Below are 13443 nucleotides of genomic sequence, written 5' to 3'. Positions count from 1 at the left end.
TCCCCCAGTACATACAGTGGCTCTTCCATAGTTGCAAATGTGGAGCTCACTTTCTCTGTACTCTAACACTGCCCATATACACTCCATTACACTACATTTCTTAGTGGACATAGAAAATAAGCCTGATAGCACTCAAGGTAAATTCTCACTTTTAAATTTGGCTTTTTCACAGGTGCATACACACAATCTACCTCCTCCCAAGTCTTTCCCAGGCTGTGTACTCATAACTCCTCCCTCAAATGACAAGGTCACATGTCATTAGGGTTGAATTGCATACAGTTGCCTGGAAAATAGGCAGTATACTCAGAAGGAGGGGTTACCTCCTTCCATGATGGAACATCAACAGTCAACAAAATCTGGTGGTGGTCATCCTTTGTAAGCAGGCACAGTTGATCATAGGAAAGTGCCAATTGTTTGTCTTAAGATGGTGCTGAGCAACAACAATTAAAAGAATGTTGAATAGAAACTGTGTATAAGATTATATAATAGCCAGGCAATAGTGGCACACGCCTTTAATCCCAGCACTCAGGAGGCAGAGCCAGGCAGATCTCTGTGAGTTCAAGGCCAGCCTGGGCTACAGAGTGAGTTCCAGGAAAGGCGCAAAGCTACACAGAGAAACCCTGTCTCAAAAACAAACAAAACAAAACAAGAGATTATGTAATAAATTAATATTTCCTAGGCACAATCTGTTAAAGTAAACCTTAGAGAAAACACAAGACAGTCTTCATATAATACATGGCATCAATACTATAACCATGCTTTTGGATTTTAATTTCAGTATGTAGTTAATATCAAGAAACAGCAGATACATAGCAAAACATCATGAAATTTATGTTTGCAGCATCCAATACAACATAACTAAGAAATCCCTCTTAAAATTATGATGCCCCAGCTTACTATAGAGAGATCTTCATACAGAGGATGCTTTTCATGGATGAGCATCCCATTCACTGTTTTCACTAGTCATATGACCAATAACAGTACACATAAAAGGTGAATAAACATTTTCATCCTAGCATCCAAATCTCTAACAGCCCTGGTTAACATACTGTTTATCTTTGGGGTAAACTTTAGAGGCAGCCCTCCCTTAGCTAAATTCTTCTTTGTGTGAATTACTATTTCCTAAGCACTGGTAAATCCTTTATATCACCAATTCTACTCTTCTACATTGCAGCTTAATAGTGGAGTGCTACCCAGTACATGAGATGCCATTATCAACCTCCACAAATTAACTCCAAATGGATCTTACACCTAAATGTCAAATGCAAAATGCAGAACTTCTAGAAGATACTTAAAACTAGGCCTCTCAAAGTTTGCCAACCTGCCTAGGCTTCGGGAGGTTTCTCTAAGACCCTGATGTATAGAGCACAATCAGAGCTCCATCTCTAGTACCAGGAATATGCTTGGGAGAGCTGGTAATAATCTGAGACCAGGGCCTTTTGGAAGGGTTTCTTCAGATCCTAAGAACCCAATACTTTCCACACAAGGGGCTGTGGTTTTCAGTCCCAACACTACTGTGGACTTCGTTTATAATGTTCTTGAGTTACTCCTTGTTCCTCTTTTGCAACATTGTCTGATTAGCCTCCTTCTGAATTTGTGCACTTTATTTTAAATCTGAACCCATTGATTTACATTAACAAGAGGCTTGCTGTTGAATTTGGGACAAATCTCCAGCCAATCTGGGATAGGTCTGTCCTTAGATTAGAAGCCAGGGCTGGGAACCACTGTGCTGTGTCCCTTCTGCTCACCTGGTCCTGTCACTCAGGCCTCACTAGCCAATCAGAGCCTTCGGCAGACCCGCCGGTCAGATGGGTGGGTTCTTCCGGGAGCCAGGCTTCTAGCTCAGCTCTTCTCCTGAGGAAGTCACAAGTTGACACGTGAGCTGCGCCCTGGGCTCCTTTGTGGAGAGAGGGAGTCAGCTCAGCAGCAGCACCATGATGAGCGAGGGGTTGGGTTGCTTTCCACAGATGGAGAGGGGCGATGGGCCAAGATGAGTGAGGGACCGCTGTCCCGAGGTCGAGAGGAGTGGCCAGACATGGTAAGTGAGGTGCTGCTGTCCCCAGACTAGGTGGAGCAGCCGGCTGAGGCTCGGGAGCTGGTTTGATGGGTTCTCCTCTGGCTGGGTGGGAGCCAGCTTCCAGACAGAGTTCAGCATGTTCCCATCTGGTCCTACCTGGTCCAGCGTGGTCCTATGTGATCCTTGCCAGTCTCTGTGCTGGGCTGGCAGCCTCTGAATAACTTCACACCCATGGCTGTATCTGCACAGAGCATTGGGAGCAGATCTGTGCTTAGAACTATCCTTGTTGTTAATAACACTGTGAAATTCTGGTGCCTGTAATGCTTATATTGTCATGTGTGGAGAAACATCACCAGATTTACCAAACTGGAAGAGGAATGGTCTCTCTAATATCTTCCAGAAGTTCTACACTTTTAATATTTAACAATTAGGCTTATAATTCATCTGCAATTAATGCTGTGGAACTTGTAAACACTATCTCCTGTGCAGAGAAGCATTCCACTGCTAAACTGTGATGTAGAAGAGTAGAATTGATAGTATAAGGATTTATCAGTTCTTAGGAGACATTAAGTCACACCAAGTAGAATTTAGGTAAGGGAGAGCTGCATCCTAAATACTCCAAAGATAAGTAGTTTGCTAACCATGCCTGTTAGGAATTAGTGTGCTAGGATGTAAATGTTTGTTCACCAGGATTAATCAGCTGTTAAGGTATATTCTGATAAGAAGTGAGACAACCCTAATTTACAACCAGCAAAAAGGTCCACCACCCCATCAAAGGTCTCTAACATGCTGCTCAAGGGACCATTACAGGGTCACAACCAACATTAGGTTCTGGTATGCCATGAAAGTATTAATAATTCTACAACAGCTGCATCTCCAGCCTTTTTGAAAAGCAGTTTTGAGTCAAGGTCTCCTATAATGATTGGGTGTGATGATATTTTGAACAAATAAAATTCACCTGAAGATCAGAGGACAGAGATAGCCACAGAGTTAGCCAGAAAGGTCAGGCAGTGATGGCACACACCCTTAATCCTAGCACTTGGGAAGCAGAGGCAGAGATTTGTCTGGATTTCTGTGAGTTCAAGGCCATACTGGGCTACATGAGATTGATCCAGTCTAGGAAAGAAATAGCCAGGCAGTGGTAGCATACACCTTTAACCCCAGTACTTGGGAGTCACATGTCTTTAAACTCAGCACTTGAGATCTCATGCATTTGCTACCAGTATTTGAGAAGCACACATGTCATTAATCCCAGTATTAGGAAGGTTGAGACAGGAAGTGATATGGCTGGGTGGAAAAAGGCATATAAGAGACAGGGACTGGAGGCCTTTCAGCTGAGGACTCAGGAGCATTCAGTCTGAGGATTCCTGGAGACAGGATTGGCTGAGTAGTTGGCAAGGTGAGAAGTGGCTGTGGCTTGTTTCCTCTGATCTTTCAGCATTTATCCCAATATTTGGCTCTGGGTTTTTATTATAATACCATTCAGGATTAGTGCAACAATTGATGTGGACTTGAACCCTGTTTGTAGCCCCATAGGGCATTGCTTTTGCGATCCTCCTGACTAACCACCCTAAATTTTTGGATTACAGGTCTGAAACACTAGAGTTCTAAATTACCAGTTTGAGTCATATAGTGGGTGTCCATTGTAGTAACAAAAAAAGGATTTGCATGTGCAGCATGGCTTCTCCCTTCAGACCAGAAGAGGAGGAACAGTATACTGTGTATACTATAGGGGGAAACAGACTAGACAGTAGCTAGCTCAGAGGGTAAATTTGGAGGCAGTGAACTTCAGGGGTCTCCTTTACAAAGAAGGACTGATGGGGCATGGTGAGTGACTTTCTCTGTGATTTCCCTGCATATATCAATTCCTTCTAGGTGAATGAAGACAGGCAGAATTGGTGGGTGTACAGTTTAAGGAGGATAGCTTGGACTACTAAATATTCACTTTCCAATTAGAGAACTCTCCTATGCAAATATTTGCAATCATGGTTGACACAGTTAAATCAGCTGAGAGATTTGAGACATAGACCATTGGCTGTAACTCCATGTATCAGGTTATAGCACTCAATGGCTAACATTTTACATGGGACAAAGGCATACAGTCTCATATTAATTCTCTCTATAAGGAAGTATCTACTCTGTTTTAAAGTCAGTATAAAGCTAAATGTTATTCCAATTATGCTTATCATTTTAAAATGTCAATTATTGGTACATTTTTAAAATTCATTTTCTTTACATGCATTACTGCTATTTTTTTCTATTTTTCAATATTTTCCAGTTAAAGAATTTCATTCCATGTTTTTCTTTAGTGCTGTTTATTTATTTATTTATATCAGTTTAGAGCAGTGGTTCTCAACCTTGTGGGTCACGACTCCCTTTGGGGATTCAAATGACACTATCACAGGACTGGTCTAAGACCAGCATAAAGCATAGATATTTATATTACAATTCTTAACAGTAACAACACTATAGTTATGAAGTAGCAGTGAAAATAATTTTATAAATGGGGGACACAACATCATGAGGAACTGTATTAAAGGATCACAGCATTAGGAAGGTTGGGAACCAATGGTTAAATCAGTGACTCCTGTAGCTTAGGCATGCTTCATACTATATAATTGAGAATTGCTTTGAATAACTAATCCTGCCTCTGCTGCCCTGTGCTGGAGAGATGGTCCTGCAACTCCTTCCAGACTGGGTCTTGACTGGTCTGTGAGAAGGAAAAATAGACCAGTAAATGAATATCTCTCAACTTCTCTAGATTTTATTGTGCATTTATGAATGAAGTGGGACCTGTGTAATAATTGAATTCACTGACCAACTGTAAAGCAGGCATAGTCACAGCACAGAGACAGATGGGCAAGAAAGAGGGTGAAAGCTTTCTTGCTGTGACAGTAGTTGACAGCATTGAGTAGTGAGGTAATCAATTTTAGATGATCAATAAATATTCTGACTGGCCATTTTTCTGGGTCCACAGACCACACAATCAAGAATCTGGATAAAAAACTGAGCTTATTATGAAACCAAATTACTTTAGTTGCACCAGTTCAACCTAAATAGAAGAACTGGATAAAATGGTGTGGCCCTGTCTATTATGACTGTGTTTAAGATGTATACCCTGAGAGAAATTATGTGAGTAGTACTTGGTATGCTCTAATACAAATCTCTAGTCTCTGGAGAACATGGCCATAAATCCTGTTTCAACTTTTTAACAGATTTTTTTTGGGATTATATTTACATTATTTCCACCATCTCCTTCCTGCCTGTAAGCCTTCCCATAGACCCTTCATTGTTTTATAATTCATGGCCTCTTTTTGTCTAACAACAGTTACTGTTTGAATGTGACGTGTTTGGCTGCAGGATCTCCCAGCTATGAAGTAAAGGGTTAGCTGCACTGGACACTGAATGTGTAATGGAATGTACACACATAGGACCCTGTGCCTTAGAAGAGGAACAGGAAGTGCTCTGGTGGAATGGAATATTTTACTAAACTACAAATTTCCCAGAGTAGGGTCCTGTCTGACCTTAGTGTGGAAGGGCAAACCTGGGAGAGTGTGTCCTGCCTCAATCATTTGATTTCTGCTCACTAGAAGGGTAACTGCTAATCTAATGTTCTGAAGCCTAACTGGGTGGTCCTAGCTAATGAGAGACTCTGGGAAGGCTTAGCAATCAGGAGCACCAGCAGGAGGTAGCTTACATGTTATTTCCAGGATTCTCCTCTTGTTCTGCTGTAGGGATCTGTAAGGATAGCCAGAAGCCATGTCATGGTGAGTGTGGGAGCCACTGTCCCTAGACCAGGAAGGGCAGGTTGGCTGAGCTGTCAGAGCTGCTTGATCTGGGATGGACAGTGAGCCAGACTGGGGTTCTTTTGGTACCTGTGGTGACCTGGGCAGTGGCCCTTGGCCTCTGAGTTTGTTGAGTGTCAATTCCCTGGGGTAGGGGAGGCTCTGCTATCCTGACATGAAGGACTATGAGCTTCTAATATCACTGTCCAGTGTGCATACACAGGCATTGCTTTTGTTGTGCAGTGGGAAGACAGATCGGAAAACTGAAGATTTCTGGAAGTTCTAAATGTTACACTCCACTTTCAGGTTTGTCTTATAAATGTTGCAGATAGTTTAGAAACTGGTAGACAGGAGGTGATGGGCATAATACTTCAGCAATACATGATTAGAATGTTTTCAAATTTCAGCTACTGCCAGCCACCATGGTATGATTCTGTGAAGTTCAGTTCCAGGGCACAAATAAGTATCTGAGCTGTAGAGGTAACTCAGGGTTGCATGGTGTTGGGCAGATGAATAGGGCAGATGCCACATCTTGTGACATAATCCATGTGTCAAGAAGTAGAATTAAATTATTCTTCAACATTGTTTTGCAATTGGGCATCATTGGGGCTGGGTTTGCCTGAAACCACAAGGAAACACGAGGGTTTGTAGAGCCATAGTAGGCTCTGGTAGAGATCACCTCCATTGGCAGGGAGGGCTCTAGAGCATGGAGCCTCTCTGTAAGAAATATCAGTAGCTGGAAGATCAGAAAGTTAACAGATTAGTGGTCACTTTGAGTTAATTTTGTGGGAGTTGTGTTCATTAAGCTTCTATACACTTAGAATCAAAGGTTGCTAGATAACATTGGTCATGATCACAGTTTTCCTGGCTGAGTTTCCTTTTGTCTTTTAATTAAAGGTTGGTACTATTTTTCTGCTTTTGTTCTTGTCAGTTTCCCTCCATCCTCTTTATTCTTTCACAAATATTGTACACTCTCTTGATGGTTGAAGCTTTGTGGTAAATACAGAAGTCACAATTTGTCAATAGGTGTACTATTTTTTCATAATACTATTGAGCTTTCTGAGAGTTACCACTTTGCATGTAGCTTTGGAATCAGGTATCCTATTATAAATTATTAGAAATTTTCTTTGGATTGTAATCAATTCATGTTGCAAATTTACCATATACAATATCTTAATGTTGATGCATCATGTTCCCAAGGATCATTTATTCTGTATTTATTTATGCTTTGTTGTTCTTGTTAATCTGTGAAAGACTTTTAGTTTATTGTTTAAAAAGTACTATGAGGCTTGGCCAGGGGCTCAGCACATATTCTTCTTGGGGATGATGTGAGTTCATATCATAACACCAAAGTTGGGAGTTTTATAAACACCTGCTACTCCAGATCCCAGGGATCTGACACACTCTTCTCTGTTGTGTCACCTGTACACACATGGAAGACATTCTTTCTTTCACATATAAACATACACATAAAAATGGATATAAACTGGTTTTCAAAAGCTCTTGTGACTTATAAAGCAATTAGAACAAAACAAGTTACTTTAGGTGTATAATAGAAATCATACACTGTTTATTTAAAAAACTTACCTTGCATTTGGTTTGGAATAGTTTTCATTTCCTCACTGATTCAGACTTACATTCAATCATCAATCATAGGAAACAAATAGGTGTCTCCTAGCAAACATCCTTTTCTTTATCATAAGACAATCAGATTTTTTTAGTAGTCAAAACTATTTCTACAAAGTTAAAATGTCAGAAGGCTTCAAGTGAATCTCTCTAATTTTGGTGAAACAGCCTTCCTCACCCAACCCGTTTTCTATGATTAACAAAGGAGAGAACTGGGGTGCACAAGATGAGTGATGGCCACTGATTTCTTAGAGTTTGATTTAGATTATAATCTTGTGGTTCTTGTTAAAGGACCATGATATGTATTTGTAGGTATGTCTTTGTGTCTTTTTTTTCCCAGTGGTTCCATCATTGTTAGTTTTACTAACACCTCTTTATATTGTTGCTTCACTGGAAAATGATGGACCTTCACTAATTTTGTATTCAGAAAATTCCTTGCTATGAGTTCCTTGAGGTTTTTTGTTTGTTTGTTTCAGAAGTTTCTGTGGAGAGACAGTTTTAGATTTCTTTTCTTGATCTTAGAGGCTTGCCTATCCTTAATTCTAGGCATATCTGTGTTTTCCAGTTCTTGATATCTTCATATTTGTTTTTTCTTCTGCTTAAGTGATTGATTTGGTTAATACTTTGTTTTGTGTTTCTAAAACCTTCTGATATATTGTTGTTTCTTTGTCTTAATTACCTTCAGCTATCAACATGATGAGGCCAAGAGTCATCTGAGGGAACATCAGTTGAGGGTGTGCCCAGATCAGAATTGCTAGTTACTTTGTGAGAGAGTGTGTTGATTGATGATTAATGTGGGAATGCTTTTCCACTAAGCATGCAATATTCCTAAGCAAGTGGGCCTGGGCTGGATATGAGAACTAGCTGAGCACAAGACAGTGACTAAGCAAGAGAGAAAGGCAGTAAAACAGTTTCCCCATAGATTTTACCTTCAGTTGCTTGAGTTTCTATCCTAAGCTCTCACAATGATGGGTTGTGATATGGCAGTATCAGCCAAATCAGCTCGATCATTACCTAAGATGCTTTTTGTTGGAAAATTTAATCACACGAGGAAACAACCAAGTTAGAACAAAATATGGTACACCAAAAGTGATTTTTTTTTTTGCTGTGTAGTACCTGGAATTAATAACTTTTGGAGGAATATGGAAGATATTAGGACTTTAGATAGCAAAAGCCATAGAAACTGTACACAGAGCTTAATCGGAGATTCTTGTAGAACTGAGATGTGATTATTGACAGTAATGCAGACAGTGGAGTTCAAAGTCACAGGATTTCAGTGGGAAACAGAATCCATGAAAAATTTAGCCTGATAGGATTTGTATAATATTTTGGCTCCAAATCATTCTTACCTTCTCCATTCCCTGAGAAACTGAGTAAGCCAGAATTAAAAAGGAATGGGCTGATTTCTTAGACAAAATATTGATTTTGTTGAATGGTTATTACTGATGACTCATTTAGGTCTCCAATGAAAAAGAAAAAAAAATCTGTGTTTTGTAGAGAAAAGTAATAGGTAGTTTCAGATGGCAGTCCAATGTTGAAACAGGCAGGAACTTTTAAGGAGATTGTCACTTTTTTGTGGGACAGTGTAAGGAGGTGTATTGGTGTCATGGACTATAATTTTGACCTCTTTGGCAGTTGAATCTGGAGGGAGATTTTGCTTCTGGAGGTAATGTTCCATGGCTTGGAAGTGGCCAGTCCTTTGGGTGCAGCTCAGTTATGCAGAGCATAGTACCACTCAACTTGGAGGTTATCCCTGCATTAAAAAGCAAAAAAAAAAAAAAAAAAAAAAAAAAACCTTCAGAATCAAAGGACATCTCAACCCTTGGATAAAAGTAGAGCATGCCGGGCTTCACTGACTCCCCATGGGAGACCTTAACTTGGGGGATGTGATGATGTGGGGTGGCTAGGGAGGGGGAGGGCTGGAGGGTGGGAGGAGGGAGGAGGGGGGATCTGTGGGTGGTATGTAAAGTGAGTAGAAAATTTCTTAATAAAGAAAAATGAAAAAAAAAAGAAAAATGAGAAGCTAGCAACACATAATAAGAGATTGTCGCTATTAAAGTGAAGACACTTGCTCTAGAGTAGAAGCCCATAAAAGTGCTGTAAGGATAAGACTCCTTCCAGGCTTCCTTCAGTTTATGGAAGGAGTAAGCAAAGCAATTCCTAGTCCCAAGAAAGAACTTCATACAGAACCTGCTGCAACCCTGGTCCAAGCGTGATAAGGTCCATCACAACTTAGAACTTAGAAGTCAAATTTGGGGTGTTTGGGGAGATCACTCATGTTGTAATGGTTCTCTAAACAAGAAAGATGCAAAATATAAAGGCCATGGATTCTTTCTCTGTGGTTCTAGTTCAGCACTGTTGTTTGGCATGGGTCAGAAACCCAGTGAGAAGACTCTTGAGAGTCCATTGCATGAAGTTGTGAAGATGAAGCCTGTGTTGTGCTTTGAGACCATTTGATATTAAGATACCCAAGCTATGAGATATCTGCCATGGAGAACTGCATACAGGGTTCGGAAGCAGCAAGGAAAAACATGTATGAAAGTTTGCAGGGATAGAGCTATCTAATCTCTTTGTGAAGGAAACCCCACATGTCTGAGACAGAGCTATAGGATTTTCTGTTTCCTCTCCTAAGTTTTTTTTCTTGCCTTGGTCCAATCTTCCCTCACTGTATTTACACTCCTCACTTATTTTTTAAATTTATTATTTCTTCATGCAATATATCCCCTCATGCAATGAAGTCTACAGAGAACACAGGTTCCATTCCCAGAAACCACCTGGCAGCTAGCCATCTTCTGTAACTCCAGTTCCAAGGGATCTGATGACCTCTGATGACCTCTGCAGGTACTGTGCACAGATTCTTGAAGACAAACAACCATATAATTAAAATAAAATAAAGCTTAAAAATGGAATTTCCTGTGGGAGCCTACTAGGTTTCTTAGTGACTGTACCTAGCAGAACTGCATAAGAGGTTGATTGGACCACAGGCCTGGGTGCCAGGTTACTGTAACTAGCAAGGGGAAGGTCTTTTGATTCACCCCTTGGCATTGTTATAAATAGACCTTTGGAATAAAGTTCTGGGCCAGTGGATAAGAATCCAGGCCCACCCAAGTCTACCCTGTGTTTTCTCTCTCCTTTCTATTTCTAACTAAGTCTCTTATCCTTCATTCCTCAAGAGTCCCTGGGGTAAATAAGTGTGGGGGCTGGTCCTCCACAATTTCCCACAGTGATGTCACAGCCCTTAGGCAGACAGTAGGCATTGCTAGTTAAAGTGAACTCTCTCAGGTCCTGCATGGAATCAACTGTCTACTTCCTCTGAGGCAGCATGCTCAGAGGCAAAAAGCAGCCTTATTCTGAAGTTAAAATAGCTCACCTAAGAACAGCATCCCAGTGCTAATATGTGACTTTTCTTTGATGTTTTGTGTGTTTGTATTCTCTGTCCTTTGTATGTGTGAGAATTAAAGGCAATGATACATCTTTTAAATATATTGATACATCTTTTAACTGTAGATCATAATGTATGATTTAAAACATAGATACATTTCTCTGTAAATCTTCATCTGTCAAAGTGGCTAGACTTGCAGTCTCCTGTCCTTATTTAAATTGTTCAAAGTATAACCTGGGTCCTGCTACTAAAAGAGACATAGTGATGATATCATATATGGAATGTAAAATGTGTTCTAGGCTTGCTCCTCTTTGAGCATTATCCAAAGCTTGATTCCTGCTGTTATTAAAGAGATTTTTGTTTATTAATCATTTAATATGTGGAGTGAATTCTCCTTGGAGGACATATTAATTCTAGAATAGCTGTACATTCAGCCTTTTAGAAAATGTTTCTGACATAAGCTCTACTATGTTCACTCAAGTGGCCTTTGTTCAAGCTTATTGCTCTCTAGAGCAATGACCTTACTTTGCTCTTGAGCAAACCAACTAAATTCTTAATGGACCCTTTACCCCTTAGAGGCCTGTAGTCAACTATCCATTGCAGTCACAGGAAAAGGATTTGTGTGTGGAGCATGGCTTCTGCCTTCAGAATAGGACGGATAGTTTATTGTGTATACTGCATGGGTTAAATAATATAAGGAAATCAGCTGCTGTAGTTACAGATATGGAAAAGGACCTGATTGTGGCAGGTTTAGTGATTTTATAATTTTTCATCATATATTAATTCATGTCATGTGAATGAAGGCAGACCAGATTGGTGGGTATACAATTTTGGGAGGTTAATGAACATCCACTTTCCAAGCAGGTGGCTCTTCTTTGCAGATTTGTCATGTCAGAGGGTTGAGACAGGCCATTGTCTGTAGGTGTGTCAGGTTATAAATCTCAGCAGCTAACATTTCACACAGAAGCAAGGTCAAAATGTATTTTTTTAGAAGATTTATTTATTTATTATGTATACAGGAGAGGGTGCCAGATCTCATTACAGATGGTTGTGAGCCACCATGTGGGTGCTGGGAATTGAACTCAGGACCTCTGGAAGAGCAGTCGGTGCTCTTAACCACTGAGCCATCTCTCCAGCCCCCAAAATGTATTTTATCAATGCAATTTGCTCTACCAGAGTGTGTCAGTTATTGGTTTTACTTTTTAAATTTTCTTCAAATGCATCACTGCTCTAATTTCTTATTTGTTTTATTCTCCAATGTTTCCCAGTTATTAAGAATTTCTTGGGACTGGCGAGATGGCTCAGAGGTTAAGAGCACTGGCTGTTCTTCCAGAGGTCCTGAGTTCAATTCCCAGCAACCACATGGTGGCTCACAACCACCTGTAATGAGATCTGGTGCCCTCTTCTGGCCTGCAGGGATACATGCTGTATACATAATAAATAAATAAATCTTAAAAAAAAAAAAAAAAAAGAATTTCTTTCCTTTTTTCTCAGGTGCTGTTGGTTATTTCTGTTTAGAGAAGATTCTCCATTAGTTTAGGCTGGCTTCACACCTTGATTATTTAATCCTGTCTCTGCTGCCAAGGGCTTCAAAGACAATCCTGCCACTCCTTCTAGTCTGGGCCTTGACTAGTCAGTGAGAAGGAAAAATATACTGGTGGATGAGAGTCCTCCAATCTCTCTGGCTTTTATTGGGAATGCATAAATGAAGAGGAACCTGTGTAATAATTGTATTTACTGAACAACTTTAAAGCAAGTGTAGTCACAGCAAAGAAAGGGATGGGCAAGAAAGAGGTAAAAGCCTTCCTCCTGTGACAGTAGTTGACATTAGCAATGAGTACTGAATTAATCAATCTTAGATGATCAAAAAGTATCTTGACTGGTCACAGACCAGGCAATCAAGAATCTAGATAAAGAATTGAACTTTCATGAAACCAAATTACTGTAGTTCCTCTAGTTCAGCCAAAATAGAAGATCTGGATAAATTGTGTGGCCCTGCCTAACAGGACTGTTATTTTCCATGTTTAAGATTTGTACAGCCTGAAAGAAATGGTGTGAGTATTCCTTGGTGTGCTCCAATACAAGTCACTACTCTTTTGAGTACATGGTCATAAAGGCTGTTTCAACTTTTAACATATTTTGGGGGGATTATAATTGCATCATTTCCACCCTCTTTTTTCCTGCTTCCAAGTCCAAATCTGTTAGTCATTCCAGGCTGGACCTTGACTGGTCATTGAGAAAGAAAAAGAGACAAAGGAATGAATGTTCTATTTCTTATTTGGTAGTGGCTATGCAGAAGCTCTTATGTAAGAATGTGAATTCATTGTCTACACATTTCTGGCTGATCACAGTACAGAAAGTGAGGAGTGGGAAAGAGCCTTAATATTTTCCAGTTTTGTCTACATTTGGGATTACCAATATGCAATCAGTTATAGGTGATCTATAAATGTCCCAAGAGGCTGTTTCTTGGGCTCCACAGATCAGTTTCATTGGCCAGGAGTTAGACATGTCCCCATTGAAATGTTAGGTCTGTGCCCAGGAGAGAGATTCTATTCTCTTGACCAAGTTCCTTTTTCTCTTAACAGGTCTTCTTTACTACATTTAACTTTTCTCATTCTTAGCCCCCTAGGATC

This window comes from Peromyscus eremicus, chromosome 12 (genome assembly GCF_949786415.1).
Source record: "Peromyscus eremicus chromosome 12, PerEre_H2_v1, whole genome shotgun sequence".
Taxonomy (NCBI): domain Eukaryota; kingdom Metazoa; phylum Chordata; class Mammalia; order Rodentia; family Cricetidae; genus Peromyscus; species Peromyscus eremicus.
The sequence above is the reverse complement of the archived record's forward strand: the minus strand, read 5'-3'. Positions refer to the sequence as shown.